We start from the raw sequence: 15,070 nt of genomic DNA, 5'->3' as shown, positions 1-15,070 counted from the left end.
TAAACAGGGGTAAATTAGCAGTTGGGTTGAATTTTAATTTCCTAAACGAGAAGCGATAGAGAGCTGAGCAAAATAAACTGCAAAAAGTCAAAGAAGTAAATAAAGCAGGATTTCGATAAGGGTAAACTAGGGTAAATGAGCAAAAAGTTCAATGTACATACAAACCATGAAAAAAATGATAGATTTTTAAATAAAGGATAATTTTTAGAAAAATAAATTTCAATTCAATGAAATTGAAATTCTTCTTAAGGTGAACAGGGGTAAATCAGCAGTTTTGTTGAAAATCTATTTTCTAAACGGAAAGTGATAGAGAGCTCATCTTTTTTGCAAACCATAGAGCTTAAAAAAAAACAAATAAACCATGGTTTTATAATTAAAAAAATAAAGTAAACAAGAACAAGTATCTCATTAAACTAAAAATTATTGAAAATCCTTAAAACCCATACAAAAATATGTAAACAAAAACAAAAATCTCGTTCCCCGATTTATCCTAATCAAAGCTAAATGACCAATGAATTGGAAGAATGTTAAAAAAAAAGAAAACAAATTGAGTATAATAATAAAATACAAACAATCAATTGAAATTGATATCCCAAATTATAACAACAATCCCAAGTCCCTATAAGTCGCGTCATGTATCTTTATTTTTTTTTTAAGAAATACAAATTTGTATCTTTTTGTATAGGTTCTACCTACTTCTCTCTCGTCTGACATTTGTAAAAAAAAAAAATACTCAAATTACATTAATGCGAACGAAAAGATACAATATTTATGTATATCTGCAAATATGTCAATTCCCTATCCGACAAAATATTCATGTTTAATGGTTTTTTTTTTTACTTTGTTGTTGTTGGTTATCAATTCTTGTAGTAGTTTTTTTATTTGAGACACTTGCTCAGACAAGAATTTTGGAATTTTTTTTGCTCTCCATATATCCATTTACACACAGGCACGCCAATAATAAATCAAGTGTTAAGATACTTTAATGTTAACTACACTCTTGTACTCTGTATGTGAGCGAGCTGCTTGTTCCCACTTGAAATTCTTCAGGATCATGTTGTATAGTTGTTGAAAAACACAGAAATTAAATCGAGAAGAGATATGGCAAAAAAGGAGAGTGGAGATGGGGTAAAAGGGAAATATCAGACACAGAATCGAGAGAGAGAACCTTCAAAACTATTTCGAATGCAGTTTTTTTTTTTGTTCTCTGTTTCTGTATCTATGTATCTTTTTGCATAGTTCTGGTAGATGAATTTTATAATAAACCATGCTACTGTCATGCAATTTTGCATTTCGATTTGTATTTTATGTTTGTGGTAGAGATATATCTGTGATATGTGTAGATACAGAAATATACCATTTGACAAGTAGTCTAACCAGAAATTGCTGTTCAAAAATTAGTGTATCTATAGATACTATTTCTCTATATGAAACAAAAAAAAAGAAATTAAATGGAAACCGGCTTTCAAATGCATGTATCTATGAGGTTTTTTTTTTTATTTTTTTTTTTGTCTGTAATAGAGATACAGATAGTTTTTTTTTTATTTTAAATTTTTTCATTTAGAAAATGGAAATATACAATATTTTTCAATTTAAAAATATTTTTTCTTTTTTTTTTTTTTGGTTTTATATGTGTGTAATGCTCAGTCAGTAGCGACAGACACAAAGTAATTACTGACAAGTTAAAGTTATACCACTATTTTTTTATTTTGTTTTATTTTTATAAATCTATGGTAACGAAATAGAAAATTAACATTGAATGCGCTGGCTGGTCAAATGCCGGTCCGGTCCTATATTTGTATAGATACCAAGTATCTCAAAAGAGTAAAAAATGTGGTTACTGTATGTGCATTAATCGCTCATAGTTACATAGACGTGCTTTGAATATTTTTCTATTTTATTTGTTACTTTTTTTCTTGTAGTTTTATTTTTATTTTGTATCTCTGTGTCTTTCTTTCATTTTTTTTATGGCGTGAAATGTAATGAGGCGTTTGCAAATTAATTAAAATTTATGTACCTAAGCCATTTGAAAATGAGGTGATTTTTTTTTTGTTGGCTACAGAAATTTTTGTAGACAAAATTAACAGTAGAGGTGTATCTTTTACCACTCAAAGTGTCATACATAAATCGATCATTATAAATCATGAAGGTTTGAAGTATCTTTTAACTAACTATTAGTCAAAGATACTTAGTTTTTGTAAAAGATACCTCTTTTAAATCATTTTAAATCATGTAGTTTTTTGTTGATTTTCTGAGGGTTTTTAACTATTTGACATCATACTGAAATTAAATTGAAAAGTTTCCTGTTAAAAATATTCCCAGATTGTTGATTTAAATTCATTTTCCTGTATCTATTACAAGAAATGAGAAGGTTATGTTCTTTTAAGGGCATTTTAGTAACTTTTTATGATCAATTTATTGTTTTCCATGAATTTTAGAAAAAAAATTTAAAAATTGTATACCTTTGTTCATGATTATCTCAGAAACTGCTTAACAGATTTTGAGGGAATATCTTTTCAAATACTCTATGTTGTGTGATAAGTAATATAAGATGTTAAATATTTTGATATTTATCGGTTTTATATTAGGAATTGCTCCAAAATGTTGGTTTTAGTTGATTGAAATGTATCTTTGGCTAAAAATGAGATAGTTCTGTTCATTTTTGAGAGTTTAAGTATCATATTTTTATGCATTTAAGAATTTCACGATTAAAAATATATTTCGACGAAAAATTGTATGTTTGTTCACGATTTTTTCAGAAACTACTTAACGGGTTTTAATGAAATATCTTTTGAAATACTAATTTCTGTATTTGTACTCTAAATCAGTTTTAAGTATTTGTACCCTCCTATACTGGATTACATTTCATCAAAATTTATTATCTTTCTTCACAAAAACATTTACTATTCTCAGAACTTTACTTTAATATATTTGGATAAATTCTAAGAACTAACTGTAAATGGAATAGTTCAAATTAACAACATTGAGTGCTTAGGGATACAAAATTTCAATTCCAGTTATAAAATTTATGAAAATTTACAAAGAAATCTAATTACTTAATTCTCAGATTTCATTGATCAATCAAAGTTGTATGCAAAATTCCAGCAGGAATGAAAAATAATTAATTAGTTTTAAGCATTTTCCCAGAATTCTATTAAAATTTTCTGCCACATGCTATTGAACAAAAAAAAAAAAAATAAATAAAATCAAGTCTGTTATTTTAATAAAATTTAAAATTGTACCTTGAAACCAAAAACTTATACTCAAACCAGTTATTGTTAATTAAAGTTCTAATAGATACGTGTTAATTTGCGTGATAGATACATTTAAAAAAATGAGTTAATTCTCAGAAATCAAACAACAACAGATACAACTTATGTAAGAACCGGAATTATAATAACTATTTAACACTATTTTTTTTTCATATGGCCTTCACCTGTTCATTGGCCACATTATAATAATAAAAAACTATTTATCTATCTGTCGTTCTATCAATAAATTAAAAATAATCGTGATCAAAGGCTACATTTGACGTTAATTTAAGTATAATTTTGATTTTAATATTACCGCGCCATTAGTGTACGAGAGAATATTGCATAGTTAAAAAAAAAATAATAAAATGCAAATTAACTGGAAAAAACAACACAAACAACACTCTTGTAATAATGAGCAAAAAAATACAAAAAAAAAAGATACAAATGTATCTATGATATCATTAAGTTAAATTTATTAATTTTTTTCTTTCACTAAATCTTTGTAAACATGTGTACTAGAAGTCATCTAGAAAAGACTTGCGTTTCTAAATATAAATAATTACCCAACAGAAAAATAGTTGGGGGATTTGTTTTTGCGGGTACGTTGGTACCTATTGCGATTTAATTGTATCTTTTTTTCTGTTTCTTGAGTTCTATTTCTTGGTACTTTTTTTAAGAACTTTTTTTTGATAAAGTGCGTCGTTGTCGCCTAGATACAGTGTCATGATCATGCAAAACAGAAAAGTCTATAAATTAATTCTGTCCCGGTTTTGTATCTTTTTTTTTGTAATTTTTTTTTAATTTCAAAAGGTAGAATGTTGGTTTGCCAACATACAACTTTTTTTTTCTTATCTGGGTTTCTTTATATTTAAATGAGTGTCAGAGTTAATTAGCACTTTTACTATATTTTTTTTTCCTTTCTTCATTTTCCTCTCTTTTACAATTCTTACCCTGAAGATCTGTCTTAAGATATTTATCTAAAGGAAACAACTTGTAAGATTGATAATTAAACTTTGTTTTTTTTCTACTTTTTTTGCTTAAGTTGAAGAAAAGGTGCGGTGTGATTAAATTTTAAGCTATCAAGATGTGGCAAATACACAGGTTTGTATACCGTCTCAAAATATACACTGTCAAAGAGAGAGACAAAAATGAAGTAAAATTTATAATGAGAAGCTGCCTAATAATAAGATATGTATCTATACGGATGCAAAAAAAAAATTCGTATAATAATAATTTTTGTTGAGATATTTTACAGTTCATTAAGGACTAAAATGAGTGACAAGTTAGAAAGGTAAAAGTTTTACTTGGCTCACACACACAAATTTTCACAAAATTAAATGACACATCAATCATCAACGCAAGAAAAACAAACACAAAATTTGCCTCTTTTTAGCCTGATTTTTGGCATTCACAAAACTTGACAGGGTGACGAAATTTGTTTATAAATAAAAATTAATGTTTGTTGATTTTTTTTTTTTTTTTGCTAAAAGATTTTAAACTTTTTTGTCGACAAGTCGTCGTGTCGTTTTCTTCATTTCTGTTTTTTGTGTATTTCCTGGAAAAGTCATTAAACTTGAATTTTATGAAAACAAATTTGTTTATATTTCAATTTTCTTTTCCTTCGACGGACAAAGTTCTACAGAAAAATTTGTGTAGATACTGTATCTAACTTGATGATGTTTTAAAGATAAAGTGAATTCCGGACTGTGTTCCAATTAATTTAGGTAGTTGATGGTTTTGCATTTCATTGCAATTTCTGAAAATTTATTTATTTTGTCATTTTTTTCACCGGAAATTTTCATAAGACAAAAAAAATTGCAGCATGAAAAAAAACAACAAAAAAATGACACAAGTTTTTGTTTGTAATTTTAGTTTGTTGAACTTGCCAACAGGTATGAAATAAACAGACACACAAAAGTTGTTGATATATTGAGTCATTTCATTTTTATTTTTTTTTTTTGTGAAGAAATAAAAATAGATTAAGTCATTGTATTGTGAGGTAATGATTTTGGGTATTTATATATATAAAAAAAAAACTTTAATGATTATGGTGGTTTTGGTGAATTGTGTGAATCATTTTAATTATATTTTTAAATTCAAGGATATCTAAAATAGAAGCAAAAAGGTGTGTTTTGTTAACAACTTGTTGTATTTTGTTCATCAATTTCGGGCTGGTATTTTGTCATTGGGTATTATTTTGAGGTATTAAGAGCTTCATGGGAAAAATTCGCAAATTTTTAAGCGAATTTCTGATTTTTTTTGGATTTAAGGATACCCATTTGAATTATAAAACTTTTTGTTTGTGCTGGCAACTGCTGAGAACAATTTTTTTCATAATGGGTATAAAAATATTGTTTTTTTACCCAGTTTTCTGTTTTACCCGTGGCAATTGCATCGTTTAATTGTTGAATTTTTAGTGATTTAAATATTTGCTTTCCCCATTGCTTCTGGATGTAATTTTTGAGTAAAGATAATAATTCAACAAAACAATCCACTTATTTCTCATTTTACATGCCAATGGAAGTGGGGATTTCATGGGGTTTATAGATACCCAATTGAATTAAGGAACCTATTTACTGTTAAGGAACCGATTGTTAACTGTTTTCAATAGTTTGGGCATTCTTAACTATCTTCATTCTATGAAATTGCGGATTTCACAGGGTAAAAATATACCCAATTGAATTTGGAAAATTGTTCTCAAAAGTTTTTTCTATTTGGGTACCAAAAAAGTGCTTGGATTCTTAAAAGAAAATTTTAAACATGACTAAAAGTTTAAAATATTCTTGAACCTTATTTATCTTTAGGCGCCACTGGTCATTGACAATTGGCATACTTCAGAGAATCTAAATACTTTTCAAATGTTCTATTTAGATATAAAGATACTTCAATTGCATAATCTAGATTCAATATGAAGTCAATTTGTGCTACGAAATCAAAGTCAATTAGTTTGTAAATACAACTATACACACCCAAATTAAGGCCAACTAAATACAGTAAAGCCTTAACATCGGCATGTCTCTCTCTCAGAGTATATTGTTTACCCTAAACAAGCTTTCAATTGTTCGTCGTTCGTCGTCAAAAACACAAAAAATCGATTTAAATCGTATATTGTTTACTTATGATTAGGCCCAAGCAGGCATGTATACATTTTCTTATTCTTTCAAAGTGCCTTCATAGATGCTTAGGTGTCTAAAGCTAACAAGACTGTTTGTAGCCTCTAATAATTTATAATGCAAGCGAGGAGGAGACAGCAGCTCAAACAACAAAAAAAACTATGTTTGTTTATCAATTTAGGGGAACCCAAACACAAAACACTATAGAGTAGGTATTTTTTTTTTTTACTTTTCCTTGGAAACCGATTTAGGTTAAAATAATAAAACCTCAAAGAGAAGAGAGGTGTTGTAAATATTTAATTTTTTTTTCTAGCCTTTGATTTTAAGAAAGGTTTTTTTTCTTATAATATTTTTTTTTGTTTAAGAGAACTATCGATTGATTTGGAAAGCTCACGTTTTATCTGTTATTGACTTTTCGAATTTCTAGATTTTTTTTTCATGTGGCTAATTTAAAAAAAAAAATTGTTACCAAGGTTGTGACAATTCAACCATTAAAATATCGATAAAACTCATCATCATCAATATTATCATTGACGAATCGAAACTGAAGGTGATAAATTATACAAATAAATGTGACGAAATTCTATCAGAGGGTAAAATTTATAGTCTCTGTGTGAGTGAATGTATAGAAAAGTTTGATAGAGTCACGAAATTAGGTTATCTCATAGTGATTGACCTTTTTTTATTTTTCGTATATAGTTGTTTATTTGAAAGGGGGAATTTTTTTTTCAACTGCACATAATCAGAATGCTTTTTATTTTTGTATTTTGAAAAGAAATAAATTCCATCACAACAGAGAGATCAATATTAACAATTTGACGAATATAACTCTTTTGGATTTATTTATTGCCTATTTTGGATTTCGGGGTAAAAAGTATAGATTATTTGTAATTCTTTGAAATATTTTATTTTATTTGTTTGTTGATAGACAATTCAATAGAATTATTAAAAAAAACGTTTAAACAAAATTGAATTTAGTTCGGGGAAACTTACATGAAATTATTTTCATTGAAACCAAAAAAAAAATAAAATTGAATTTTTAAATTTCTAAATAATTCCAAGAACAATTCTGATTTTTTAGATTTTTATTAGAATTTATGATTTCAAATTAAAAAATTTCTTCGAACCAAAAATAATGCAAAAAATTACAAAAATTCCTTAAAATATCTATGGATTTCCGGATTTTAAAGGGTTCAAAGATACCCAATTGAATTTTAAAACATACTTTATTTAAAGAAACTTGTTTTTAAAAAGATTCAACAATTTGGGTATAAAAAACTTTCCATTTCGTTTTAGCTACAAATCACTTAAATTTGACAAAATTTATGAAATTTAATTATTATTTTATTTTTAATTTTAAACCCGAAATAAATAAATCAAATTCTTGATTTAAAAATATATTTCTTTTTGTCGAATGATGTATATCTCTCATTTTCAAATTTATTACAAAAGTGTGTTTAAAAAGTTCTAAATTTAAACTAGAATTTTATACAAAAAATCTTCAAAGATCAATATTCCCATTAAATATTATTTATATCACAACAAGCATCTCTATAAAATATTAATCTTCAAAATTTCAAAAACTTCCCATCCAAAGAAGCACACACACACAAATTATTATCTATTAATTAACAATAAAGAAGATACATTTTCTCTGGAAAAACATTTGAAATATTATGAATTTAAATTTTCCTAATTTTTATTGACCGAAATAAATTTATTGATATTTTCTTGGTTTTTTTTTTTTTTGAATCAGAATGAATTAAAAAAAAAAAAACAGAAAATAACAACAAATTATGTCAAATCAAATAAATTTATGTTTACAGTTCTATAAACTCTAACTTTTAATAATAAATAAAATTTAAAACACCCAATTAGGTACTTATTTATAACCTCTTTCTAACCTCTTTTCGACCTTAAAATAAGCAATAAAATCATAATTTAAATCTTAAAGAAGTTTTTTAGTTTAGTTTTTCTTTATTCATATAATTTATATGATTTCCCTCCTTCAATTTTATAATCTTCTATGATCATTAGATTAAGCCTCTTAATTCAATTTCGAGTCAGTGATAAATTTATTTAATGCTGATGATGATGACATAGTAGGGTATATGCCCATTAAATAGGTATAGTTTGAGGTAAAAAAAAAAAAAAAATAGCGAAACAAGTGTATTGTTTTACCTTGAGACTTTGAAAAAAAAAAAAAAAATATTAAAAAACAAAACAAAAGTAGACAAAAGTAGACAAAAATAAACATTTAATTCAATGAAAATAATTATTAAAGTTGAAGACTGTTTTTTTTTTATTTTTGTTGTAGTTGAAGGTAACAAAGTGTGACTTTATAAATACAAGATGTCAAATTCTATTTTAACGTTAAATGCTTCTGGCTTTTGTGGTTGCGGGTGTTCTGTGTGAGCGTCTTAATAATAATATAATTTAATTAGTAAAGAAGTACGAGTAGGTAAAGTTTTGTAGTAGAATAGGTACTATATCTCTATAAGGTGCTTCTTTATCTATAGAGTCTTTGAAAGAAAAAGGTTTTTCTTGTTCTCACTTAGTTAGTTATTTGTGTCAAGAAAACTTTTAACCATTTTTTTTTTTTTTTGCTTCTTCGGCATTATAGATAGAGACTTACTTAGAGAAAGAAGTGAGGTATAATTTACTTAGTTTCCACATGGAATAGTTTTTAGGGTAAATGGCATTTAGTTAGAGGTACCTTCACTAATAGTTACCAGACTTAAGTGTTATGTTGTATTGTAAATAATGATGATGATGTGCCCTAGATACATTTAATACCTTAACAATAGTTTGAATTATTCGATTAAATTTTATGTGGGTATAGGTTAGGGGTATATTTTTTATTTATTTTTCTTTGTTAAGATAAGATTAGAAGCTTTTTTTTTTGTATATCTAAAGTATGACTAATTCTAGATTAACACCTTTTTTTTTTAAATAAGTTCTTGTGTAGTTCTGTGTGTATCACCACCAACATCGTTTGCACAAGAATAAAACTGATAAGATAAAAAATAATTGTGTGATGATTAAAGTGAAGAAAAAAAAGTAATACATTGCAGAAAGTTTTGTATCTGACAAAGAAAATAATTGTACTAGCTTTATGAACGGATATTGTTAGTTTACTCAGGCGGTTTTGAAGAATTTTGTTTGTAATATTTTACGTCACAGCATTATTCGTTGGTCTGAATCCACCAGGAGAATGATTATTGTTGAGGGTTTCTTTGAAAAAAGAATGTATAGTGTGGATTTTTTGATATTATATTTATCAACTTTGTAGATAGAGTCATTAAAATTATTTTTAGATTTTTATTATTTTGAAAGATATTGGGCAATAAATGATAAATCAAGAGAAAAATATATCGACCGGTAGAAAGATTGAAAAGAATTCCAAAAAAAATGTATTTTAAATTATTTTTAGAAAAGCAAACTATTTTAAAATATTTATACGAAAAATCAACTCAGAAAAGTTTTTCACTGGGGTAGTAAATAAAGTCGACTTTAAGATATCTTCTCCAAATGTAATGGCTGAAAATATTTCACTTGATAAAATTACAAAATCAAAATGCATAGGTAACTTTGACCTTACAAAATATTGCCTATCCAGCTTTAGAAGTTGATACAAAAAGAACTTGAAAAAAATAATTAAATTTTCCAATGTTGTGTAGGTAATTGGAGATTCTAAATAGCAATCTTGACATTCTAACTATTTTAGAATTAAAAAAAAAAAAACAAAGGTCATTTATGGTCATCTAGGTACTTTGTTTACAAAAAAAAACAAAAAAAAAATTCAGCAAAAAACTTCAGCGTTGGTTTAACCATGAGGTACATTCAATTGAACTGAACTTGTTAAAGTAAGGTTTTGAGATTTGGACTTTATTTCATAGCCTAAAATAATATTAACCTATTTGACGTTTAAAATGACAAAAAGTTAAGAATAAATGGCGAATACCTAATTTGTAACTAAATTTCTGAAGCTTTTTTTTTTTTTGAAAAATTTCTTTTAAACTAAAATTTGTTTTTGATATACCTATAACTCAAATTTCAACTTATAACACTTTTCTATAATTTTTTCTATAATTTTGTTCAACACTTCTTTATTCAATTCAATCCGGCAACAACTTCATCAATCATCGTTCAAAACTCAAACTTAACTTTAGAATTGCTTAAGAAATTGAAATGTCATTCCTTATATAGGTAGCAAAACACTTGTTTTTTATAAAACAAATCTCTGAAAAAAATTGTTGTCAATTCAAATCTCTTACAAAATATTTTCCTGCGTTAAGAAATTTCATTCTTTTTAGTAAACACATATAAAAATGCATGTAGGAAAGAATTTTCTCACACAAAATCACTATTTTTAAACTCTGAGTTTTTTTCTTTTTTTTCATAGTTATCCCAATTATATTCTTTCATCAAGCCTAAAGGTAAGTTCACAATAATAAAAGATACAACAATACAAAAGGACAATATCTTTTACTATCCTATAGGCGCATTTGTTAGGTACCTTTTCTACCTCCCTTCTTTCTTGTCCAACTGTGAACCTAAATAGATACCTATTTTATTCATCATTAGAGATGTTATAGGTATGTTAGGAACCTATTCAAGTTCAAAATGGACATTAGAAATTAGATATCGGACATCCGCAAGGATAAATACAAAGAAACAAAAAATTTACTTTGCTTTACAATATAGAAAAGGTTAATGTGACATTGAAAGTTAGGTAAATTAATGAGTACAAAAGAATAATAACAAGGTTTTTTAATATTTCTTCTACTCAAGGCCTAACTTCTTCTTCTTATTCAATACAAATTAGAAACATTAACTTTACTTTTGCATTTGAAGGTACTTGTAACTCTACGAACATTATCCATTTATGAAGAATTTGTTCGAAGCTTTTGCTACTTTTTTAGAAAAGAGAGCCTTGTATTGAATTTCCAGTTCTATTTATTATTGACACAAAAGACCGCGAAATTTAAGTTAAACCTAAGTTTCCTAAATCATCAAACTTATAAGCTTAACTCTGAAACACCTTAGCCGATGATTTTTTTTTTTTCGAAATAAGAAGATTATAAGGTGTTTTTGTATGCATCTTCATCTGAACAATTGCATTTTGAGCTGACTCAGATTATATTTATTGGAAAATTACAAAATTCCGAGTTTCTAACAAAGAAAGTTATTTTTTGAATATAGCTTTTTATGGCCTTTAGTCCAAATAAAAATTTGACGTTTAGTCCCGGTGTATCTCACTTGGACTCATCCAGTTGACTTATCGTGAGACACCTTGTCAATACACTAATTTTGTTTATATTCACCTCAACTTACATAGTTTTTTAAACAAAAACTTAATGTGAACTTTATCCAACAAGATTAAAATTTTAATCATTAAAACTGTAAAAAGATTTTCTCCAAGCTTATTTCCAGCCATATCAAAATTTAGCCAAAAATCGACAAAGTTTAATACGTACCAAACCCTCAGTGTTTCTGTCAAACGCATTATCTGGTTTTTCAAATTAAAATTGGGAAAGCTTAAGCTTTCAGAAATAAGCCTACATTTTCTTAGATAGTTAGTTATCCTAAGCCAAACCCATATTTTTTTCCAGCTTCTACTAACTTGTCATAAATATTAAAAAGTTTATGTTATCTCAACAAGCGATCTTCTAAAACCTTTTTTTTAGCTCCTAAAAGTTGTGATTATAAAGATGAAAAATGATTTATAAAAAATGTTTGTTGTACGGCTAACTTCTAAATATCAATTCGGCTTTCCTAACTTTAAGCCTTGCATTTTTTTTTACAATTGTAGGTATCTTTCAAATTATTAAAGCTTGAAACCATTTATCAAATTCGATTAAGGTAAGTAGCCAACTACAAGCTAATAAACTCTACCATTTTCCTTAATTTATATCATTCTATACCTACTTTTTTTCAAATTTTACTAACCGATATTTTTTTAAGTCATAAAATACCTACTCGAAGGCACCTCTCAGGGATAGCCTACCTACAAAAGCTTGAATAAAACTTCCAATCAAACTTGTTGAAAATCTTCTCTTAGCTTTTGCTTCTAAAGTAAACAGCAAGTGTCATTTGATTGACACTTTCCATAAAAATTAAACCTAAAGGTACTATTTCGTAACCTTTAGGTACCCCATTTAAACCGTAAAAGCTAAACTTACCTTGATTATAATTTTTTTTCTGCTTTCAAAATTGATTTCCTTGAATCTTCAATAGATTCTTCATTCCAACAAGATTTCGATTAGGTATATTTTTTTTATCAGAATTATTCGATTTATTTTCTAAGTATCCAAAAAAAAATAACCGCAATTGTCTTGATCACTTTCAAAACAAATTTTTTTAAATGGTATCCAATTTGATATGATTTTTTTTTAATTTTCAATATTTTTTTCAATTTTCACTGAAAATATCGAGTTGAATTTTTTTTTTTAATTTTTTTTTTGATATATCACTAAAATTCAACTCTTTTTTCGCACTTTGCCAACTAGCACATTAGCACTTGTTATAAAAAAAAATTGTATCTTTTTTAAAGATTTTTTTTTTTAATAAAAACAGGGTTATCCTTTTTTTTTTAATGTGAATCCTTTCACTTTGTAGAAATATTTTTAATAGATTCAAAAAATCATAAGAAATTTTGAAAATTATCCACAGTCGTATCGCAAAATCAAAAACCCAAAAATAATCAAATAGGTAAACGAATAAGTATCGAACAAAAATATACTTTTTTTTTTCAAGTATCTATGAGATACTTTTGATATTTTGTATCCTTCTTCCTTCTGATTGACAGAGGAATGAACTATCACTTTTTTGTGTTTGTCGTTTTGTGTTTATTTTTTTAATTAACTTTGATTTTTAAATAAAATCGCACAACACCTCGGTGTTAATAAAAAATTATAAAAACAAAAATAATAATAAAAAATCAAACACTCGATATTCGAAGCAGAAGTAAATCCGTAATTTTTTATTTTTTTTTTTCTTCTTATTTTTTGTATTTCTAAGATAGAAAGATGATGATGTATAAATTTATGTTTATTTGTGTGTGTATGTATGTGTAGAAAAAAATGTAGCGAACGGATATATAGATTCGAGAGAAATTCACGTCCGCTCTCGATAAAGTATCTTACTCAACTGACCTAACTGCATTTTCAAACGAAGATACATTAGCTCGGTTTCGAATTGAAAATCGAAAAAGCGTAAATAATTTTCTGTGTTTTTTTTTTTTTTTTTTGTTTGCCTCTTCCTTCTGCTTCATCGTGGTTTCAGTGAGTAACAAAGAGTGTAGACAATTGGAATTGAAATGCTATTGAGAGAGAGATGAGAATATTGAATTTGGGTGTAGAGCGAAAAAGATACACGAAAATTCATGGGATACGTTCAAAAGATACATCGAGCAAAAAATTGGACAAAATGCAATAAAATTGAAATTCTTTCTGTTCTCCTAGCAAGTTGTTTCATTTGATTTTCCTGTGTAAGAATGAGAAGGAATGATAGTATAAGAGAATTAAGAGTGAATTTTTCTGGCCACCAGAGGGCGATTGTATGATAGAAAGAAATATCTCTCAGATACTTTTGTATCTTTTTGCTCTCCATCTCTCTTTCTTTCTCTCTCGTATATTTGAAATTTTGTCATGCATTTTATTTTGTTTGTTCTTTCTGTTCCATTTGATTGCACATTGCATTTTTGTGTATCTTCACTGTTTTTTTTCTGTGAGGGAATAGGGAAAAGTTAACACAAAAATGATGGGCTGCTTCGGCTAGCAATTTTGTTGGTTGGTTGCTTCTTGCTTTGCTTTTGCTTAGGCCACATGTTGTCGTCATCTTGTGTCCTCCTGAGTTCACTGATACAAAAACGTGCTCAATCGCTAGTTACTAAGTAGCAAGGGAAGTTTTAGTGTGTTTCGTTCGTAGTTTTATTTTTTTTTTGTCTACTTTCGAATATAATTTTCATTTTCAAGCAAAAAGTTGTTTTTTTTTTGGGTTGAAAATGTGAACATATGCGGGTGTACTAAGTTGAAATTGATTTTTTTTTGTTGGTGGCTGTTATTCTTATTGAAACTCCCATGCGATTTAGAGAAGATAGAGAGATACATATTAATAGTTAGATACTTAGATAGATAAATAGATCAATGTTGGATAGATAGATACGAAACTGTGTGGTGGTTTTTAGAGAGATTGAATTTTTCTAAATATTGGCTAGGGTTATTAAGGGATATTAATCACCCTCTAGAGGAGTTAAAATCATCATAATCATTCTCGGCTAAGAATTTGAAGTTGTTAGGTTTGTATGTTGACTTGAGAATTGAGAGATATAGAGGAAGAATTTATTCAAGTGCATACTTTACATGATGTTAAACTGTGTAGGTACTTAGTTTGGTGTGTGCACTATGGCACTATGGGTAACAAAACCATCAGGGGGTTGCTTGCACTAGTTGGTATACTTGAACATGTTATTTTTTTGTATGTGAAGTGGATGAGACCTATGATCTCTCATATTACAATAGACAAACACTCACTCGTACCTAGGTACTTGTAATTTAGGAAGAGTTTCAGTTCTAATATAGGCAAGGCACTCTACCCTGAGGCATACCACATGGGTTGGTTTTGTATTTTTTACAATTTTTCATTAGAATTTAAAATTATGGGTTTTTTTTTTGATATATTTTTACTGAGTACAAAAAT

The 15,070-nt window shown here is 27.1% G+C and overlaps 1 protein-coding gene across 1 annotated transcript in view; it reads right to left on the bottom strand.

The window, feature by feature from the left end:
• The window catches only part of LOC129918011 (leucine-rich repeat and immunoglobulin-like domain containing-NOGO receptor-interacting protein 4), a 28,358-nt gene extending 15,702 nt beyond the window's left edge, over nt 1-12,656 (bottom strand). Inside the window, exon 1 of the mRNA XM_055998301.1 lies at nt 12,553-12,656. The gene's annotated coding sequence lies outside the window, so the exon portion shown is untranslated. The remainder of the gene's footprint in view (nt 1-12,552) is intronic.
• Nucleotides 12,657-15,070: the final 2,414 nt, after the last annotated feature.

This window comes from Episyrphus balteatus, chromosome 4 (assembly GCF_945859705.1).
Source record: "Episyrphus balteatus chromosome 4, idEpiBalt1.1, whole genome shotgun sequence".
Taxonomy (NCBI): domain Eukaryota; kingdom Metazoa; phylum Arthropoda; class Insecta; order Diptera; family Syrphidae; genus Episyrphus; species Episyrphus balteatus.
Note: the sequence above shows the minus strand (reverse complement) of the source record. Positions and strands in the feature narration are given on the sequence as shown.